The sequence below is a fragment of the Leptonychotes weddellii genome, chromosome 9 (genome assembly GCF_054177405.1).
Source record: "Leptonychotes weddellii isolate Sample4059 chromosome 9, ASM5417740v2, whole genome shotgun sequence".
NCBI classification, from domain to species: domain Eukaryota; kingdom Metazoa; phylum Chordata; class Mammalia; order Carnivora; family Phocidae; genus Leptonychotes; species Leptonychotes weddellii.
In genome coordinates, this window is record NC_138377.1 from 71448061 (window position 1) to 71455371 (window position 7311).

The window sequence follows — 7311 nt, forward strand, 5'->3', positions numbered from 1 at the left end:
GGACTTCATTGTGGCTGCACGGTTCCCTCAGGAACAGCAGAGGGCACTGTTCCATGGTATGCAGGCTCTCAGAAGCCATTTCTTTGCATAGGAAAAGTATATCCCTACTGGATGAGACCAGACAGTGGAAGGTCCAGGATAAATGGCCAATCTGTCCCATTTTTCACAGGTTCATAGGCCAAAGCCATGTTTGAACATCAAGAGCAGAGACGATATAGTACCCTATCCCAAGGACTACATCACTACCTACAATTATAATCTGCCTAAAATCTTCAGAATGTGTGTCTTGAGTGAAAGGATTTCCTTACAAGTCTCTGCCTACCATGAAGCAGGATTCCACACTTTGATAAATCCCTAAAATAGATCTCACTCCACAGTGCTACTTCTAGGAGTGTTAAAAAATAAATAAATTTAAGATTCATGGATGGGTGAAATACATAAAGGGCATTAAGAGCACACTTGTGATGAGCACTGAGTAAGTCATAGAATTGGTGAATCAGTATACTGTACATCTGAAACCATCATAACACTGTGTGTTAGTTACACTTCAATTAAAAAAAAAGATTAGTGGAGACAGAGGTAAAGGATGCATGTTGCTCATCACTCTTCAGAAACTGAATCAAATTCCCCTTTGGTCATGCTTATTTTTCATTTTCAAAATCTTCCCCCCTCCCAACTCTTCAAACAATCTGCCTTCGTCTTCCTTCATACAACTTTAAAAAAAAAAAAAAAATTGCTGCTCAGAACCATTTGGCTCTCCCTCCCAGATTATATTTACCACTCAGCAAAACCAAAGTTTGGGAGTTAATCTGTACAGTAACCTGAGTACATTCTACCACATACACTAAAATGTATCAGCAAACCCAGTAATAGTCTGCCAAGACATTCACCCGGCCCCTTTGTAACAGATATGATGTTAATGATCATAATTCCATTTACTAGGGCGCCTGGGTGGCTCAGCCAGTTAAGTGGCCAACTCTTGATTTAGGTTTAGGTCATGATCTCAAGGTCGTGAGATCAAGCCCTGTGTTGGGCTCCATGCTCAGTGTGGAGTCTGCTTGAGATTCTCTCTCTCTCTCCCTCTGCCCCTCTCCCCACTTGTGCACTCTCTTTCTCTCTCTAAATTAGTAAATAAAATCTTTAAAAATAAATTAATTAAATTCCATTTACTGAGGGCATATTATATGTCAGGCACTTAACTACGTTTCCCTTGCACTATTGTATTAAACATGATTTTCCAAGGTAGATATTATACCAGGTATACAAATAAGGAAGCCAGTACTGAGAGCAAACAACTGAAGTTCTGAGTTGAAAAAATCAGAATCTGTGCTTGTGTCTGGTTCAAAGCTTAACCTATAAAACTTCTATTGTTTCTGCAGCAGACACTGACCCGGACAGCTGGCCAAGGGTGGGGCATGGTCCAGAGCGGTAGGATGTCCATCCACCTGTCAAGGGGAAATCCCAACCATGGTTACAATTATAGAAGAATTAGACACCAGGAAGACTCTCAGCCAACTCAAAGATTCCTAGAATTGGCAGGGAATTTAGAGACTGCTCTTTCAGACCCAGTGGGGTACTTTCCCTCAAATCACACAACTAGTTAATGACAGAACCAGGATAAGAACCTAGTCTCTTGAGTCTTCCTTCAGTGGCCCTTCTAGTAAACTAGCATTTCCCAACTCTTCACAGTGAGGCACTAACATAATGGAGATTCTTGCAATAGAATTGTTATTTAAAAAGAAAATCAACTGTATCCTCCTGTTTTCTAAGGTAAAGTCATAATTCTTAACTCTGGGGAAATAATCCTCCATATTTCTCTCCCTGCTCCTATAAAACCTAATAGGGAAGTGGAGAAAAGAAAGGGTAACACTTGAAATATATGAACCTTTTTTTAGCAGAGCACCTTAATAAATCTTGAGTTATGCAAAGTGTGAATTGTGGGGGAGTGATAAGTGCTAGAGCTGAAATGCTCTTTATAATAATAAAATACAAGGAATTTTTGTCACACCTGGAAGAAGGAGAGAAAGCTGAATAACATGAAGATACCCTGAACTCCAAGTTCATGAAAACGGACATGAAACTTTCAGAAGACCAGAAAAGCTAATATTCAATTTTAGATGATCTCCTAAGTGGTGCTGCAGTGTATGCTCCCACATGCTTACTTCAGTCACCATTAAAATCTACCACATATAGTTGTAGATATTTGCCTCCACAACTTGCCTTTTGCTGACTCTTACAAGTGATTTTGGGAGAAAAGCAATTATGTTTGACTCAAGTTTGAGTCGATGCTGGATCAGAGCTATAGAAACAGCCATAAAAGGGGTGCCTGGGTGGCTCAGTCGGTTAAGCATCTGCCTTTGGCTTGAGTCAAGATCTCCAGGTCCTGGGATTGAGCCCCGCATTGGGCACTCTGCTCAGTAGGGAGTCTGCTTCTCCCTCTTCCTCTGCATGTACTCTCTCTCTAATAAAAAAAATCTTTATTAAAAAAAAAAGAAACAACCATAAGTTATAGAATGGAAAAGTAAGTAGCAGAAAAGATTTGCAGAGGGAGGAGCAAGATGACGGAGGAGTAGGAGACTTAAATTTCGACCAGTCCCAGGAACTCAGCTAGATAGCTATCAAACCATTCTGAACACCTACGAACTCAACAGGAGATCGAAGAAAAGAATAGCAGCAACTCTCTGAACAGAAAAGCGACCACTTTCTGGAAGATAGGATGTGCGGAGAAGTGAATCCGAGGTGATATTCGGGAAGATAGACGGCGGGGGAAGGGGCCTCCGTCGGCCGCTTCTGGCAAGTGATAAAGCAGCAGAGACAAAATAGGAACTTTGAAAAGGCTGCTCCGCTGAGGGACATCGCTCCAGTGGCTAAGTGGGGGGTGGAACCCTCGTTGGGACAATGTGGTCTCAGGACCCTCGGGGTCACAGAAAGACCGGGGGTGCCTGAGTGCAGCAGAGCTCCCAGGTATCAGAGGGGGGAAGCCAGCTGCAGAGACGGAGCTGAGGAGTGGGCTCTCAGCTCGGGGTTGCCATAAACTGTGATCCATGGCACAGTCGGGCCACTGCTCCTCCAGCAGGGACCCAACAAGCGGCAGATCCGGGCAGACTCCCCTTCCTCCCCAGGGAGAAGCGGCGCGGGAGTGCACTGCAGGGATCTGCTGGCTTTGGAGACTCCACCCGGGGTCGGGTGCCAGAGATAGAAATGCTCGGTCACAGGCCGGGTGAGCACGGAGTGCGGCCAGAGACCGGGGATACGGGAGTGATTGACTACTTTCTCTGGGGGCTCCCTGAGGAGTGGGGCCCTGAGTTCTCGGCTCCTCCAGGGCAGAGTTTGGGAGGCCGCCATTTCCACTCTCATCCTACAAAGCTATACAGAAAGCTTGCAGGGAACAAAAGCTCCCGAGAGCAAACCCGAGCAGATTACTTAGCCTGGCCCCCAGCAAGGGCGGGGCAATTCTGCCTCCGGCAAAGACAAGTGAGAACCATGGCAATAGGACCCTCCCCCAGAAGATCAGCAAGAACATCCAGCCAAGACCAAGTTTACGATACATGAGAACGGCAAAGGGGGATAAAGCACATAGAATTCATGGCTTTTTTCCCATGATACTTTAGTCTTTCAAAGTTAATTTTTTTAATTTTTTTTTTCTTTTTCTATTTTTTTTTCAATTTTTTTCCCTTTTTCAACCAACATCTTATCAATCCCTTTTTTAAAATATCTTTTTTATTTTTCATTTTTAGAGTCATATTCTATCCCTTCACTGTAGTTAACCCTATTTTTGATATATATATAAGTTGTTTTCTCTTTAAAATTTTGGGATACAGTTTCTTCTAACAGACCAAAATATACCCTAAATCTCTAGTGTATGGCTTTGTTCTAGTCTCCTGTCTGATCACATTCTCTCCCTTTTTTTTTTTTAATTTCCCTTTTTTCTTTTTTCAACCAACTTCTTATCTTTTTTTAATTTTTATTGTTATGTTATTCACCATACATTACATCATTAGTTTTTGATGTAGTGTTCCATGATTCATTGTTTGTGCATAACAACCAGTGCTCCATGCAGAACGTGCCCTCTTAAATGCCCATCACCAGGCTAACCAACTTCTTATCTTACCAATTCCTTTTATAAAATCTTTTATGATTTTCATCTTTACAATCATATTCCGTCCCTTCATTGTATTTACCCTTACTTTTGTACACATATAAGTTATTCTTTCTTTAAAATTTTGGGAGGCAGTTTCTTCTAACAGACCAAAATACGCCCAAAATCTAGTGTGTCACACTGATCTATTCATCAGCCAGATCATATTTGATCATATTCATTTTTTCTTTTTTTTCTTTTTTCTTTCTTTCCCTTTCTTTTCCCCTGGTTTCAGGTCTCTTCTGATTTGTTTAGTGTATATTTTTATGGGGTTATTGTTACCCTGTTAGCATTTTGTTCTCTCATTCATCTGTTCTCCTCTGGACAAAATGACAAGACAGAGAAACTCACCTCAAAAAAAAGAACAAGAGGCAGTACCGACTGCCAGGGACCTAATCAATACGGACATTAGTAAGATGTCAGAACTAGAGTTCAGAATGACGATTATAAAGATACTAGCTGGGCTTGAAAAAAGCATGGAAGTTATTAGAGAAACCCTTTCTGGAGAAATAAAAGAACTAAAATCTAACCAAGTCGAAATCAAAAAGGTTATTGATGAAGTGCAATCAAAAATGGAGGCTCTGTTAGGATAAATGAGGCAGAAGAGTGAATTGGTGATATAGAAGACCAAATGATGGAGAATAAAGAAGCTGAGAAAAAGAGAGATAAACTACTACTGGATCACGAGGGCAGAATTCGAGAGATAACTGATACCATAAGACAAAACAATATTAGAGTGGGATCCCAGAAGAAGAAAGAGAGGGTCAGTATAGCAGAGAACTTCCCTAATTTGGGGAAGGAAACAGGCATCAAAATCCAGGAGGCACAGAGAACCCCACTCAAAATCAATAAGAATAGGTCAACACCCCAACATCTAATAGTAAAACAAGTCTCAGAGACAAAGAAAAAATCCTGAAAGCAGCTTGGGACAAGATGTCTGTAACCTACAATGGTAGAAACATTAGATTGGCAATAGACCTATCCACAGAGACCTGGCAGGCCAGAAAGGACTGGCATGATACATTTAGAGCACTGAACGAGAAAAATATGCAGCCAAGAATACTATATCTAGCTAGGCTGTCACTGAAAATAGAAGGAGATAAAAAGCTTCCAGGACAAACAAAAACTAAAAGAATTTGCAAACATGAAACCAGCCCTACAAGAAATATTGAAAGGGGTCCTCTAAGCAAAGAGAGAGCCTAAAAGTAACATACACCAAAAAGGAACAGAGACAATATACAGTAACAGTCACTTTACAGGCAATACAATGGCACTAAATTCATATCTTTCAATAGTTTCCCTGAATGTAAATGGGCTAAACTCCCCAATCAAAAGACACAGGATACCAGATTGGATAAAAAAACAAGACCAATCGATATGCTGTCTGCAAGAGACTCATTTTAGACCCAAAGACACCTCCAGATTGAAAGTGAGGGGGTGGAAAACAATTTACCATGCTAATGGACACCAAAAGAAAGCTGGGGTGGCAATCCTTATATCAGACAAATTAGATTTTAAACAAAAGACTATAATAAGAGATGAGAACGGACATTATATCATACTTAAAGGGTCTATCCAATAAGAAGATCTAACAAATGTAAATATCTATGCCCCTAACATGGGAGCAGCCTATTATATAAGCCAGTTAATAACAAAATCAAAGAAACACATCAACAGCAATACAATAATAATAGGGGATTTTAACACCCCCCTCACTGAAATGGACAGATCATCTAAGCAGAAGATCAACAAGGAAATAAAGACTTTAAATGACACACTGGACCAAATGGACTTCACAGATATATTCAGAAAACTCCATCCCAAAGCAATAGAATACACATTCTTCTCTAGTGTCCATGGAACATTCTCCAGAATAGATCACATCCTAGGTCACAAATCAGGTATCAATCGGTACCAAAAGATGAGGATCATTCCCTGCATATTTTCAGACCACAATGCTTTGAAACTAGAACTCAATCACAAGAGGAAAGTCGGAAAGAACTCAAATACATGGAGGCTAAAGAGCACCCTACTAAAGAATGAATGGGTCAACTAGGAAATTAAAGAATTAAAGAAATTCATGGAAACAAATGAAAATGGAGGGGGGAAAGATGGTGGAGGAGTAGGGGACCCTATTTCAACTGGTCCCCGGAATTGAGCTGGATATCCACCAGACCACTCTGAGCACCCACGAAACCAGCCTGAGATGTAAGAAGATCTGGATTTCTACAAACAGAATATCGTAGGTAGTTGGTTTTGAGGTACGAAGAGGGGAGCCGTGATTCCACGGTCGGATATCGGAGGATAAACAGCAGCGGGAGGGTGCCTGGCCGTGGGGATCCTACACTGTTGGTGAGCAACAGCCTCATGGGCTACGGACAGGAACAGACTCGCAGACCGGTAGCAGCAGGGAAAGGACTCTAGGGCAGCCCCCGGAGCGAAAACCCCGAGCAGCAGGGTCGCACACGTGAGAACTGGGAGCGGCTGGCGGTTTTAGAAGTACAAAGGGCAGAGACGTGCCCTGACCTGTAGGCAGGACTGGGAGCACTCCAGAGGGGCGCACAACCCAGGATGCTGCAGTTTATAGCAGCACGGACAGAAACGGAGACAGTGTGGCCTGGAGAGCTCACTGAAGAACAGACTGCGATCTCTCTGCTCTGAGGCAGAGGGTTGGAAATGGTCTCTTCTGCTCTGACTCGCAGAAGAGACACAGAAAGCCGCCAGAGAACAAAAGCCCCAAAAACTGATTCCCGCTGAGGCCATCCCCCGCCACAGGGGCGCAGGGCAACTCCACCCAAACAGGGTTGCCTGAGTAACAGCATGGCAGGCCCCTCCCCCAGAAGACAGGCTGGGAAAACAAGAGGCCAGCAACCCTAAGGTCCCAAGAAAACAGGTGCATCTTGCTTGGGTTCTGGTCAATAATTTGGACTCTATGCATTCCCTCAAACACCCATCAACAGAATGACTAGGAGGAGGAGCCCCCAAAACAGAAAAGACTCAGAGATTATGACTTATGCTGCAGATTTACAAATGGATGCAGATATAACCAAGATGTTGGAGATGGAATTCAGGCTAGCAATTGTGAAGACAATGGCTGGAACGGAGAAATCAATGAATGGCAACATAGAGTCTCTAAGGGCAGAAATAAAAGGTGAACTGGCAGAACTTAAAAA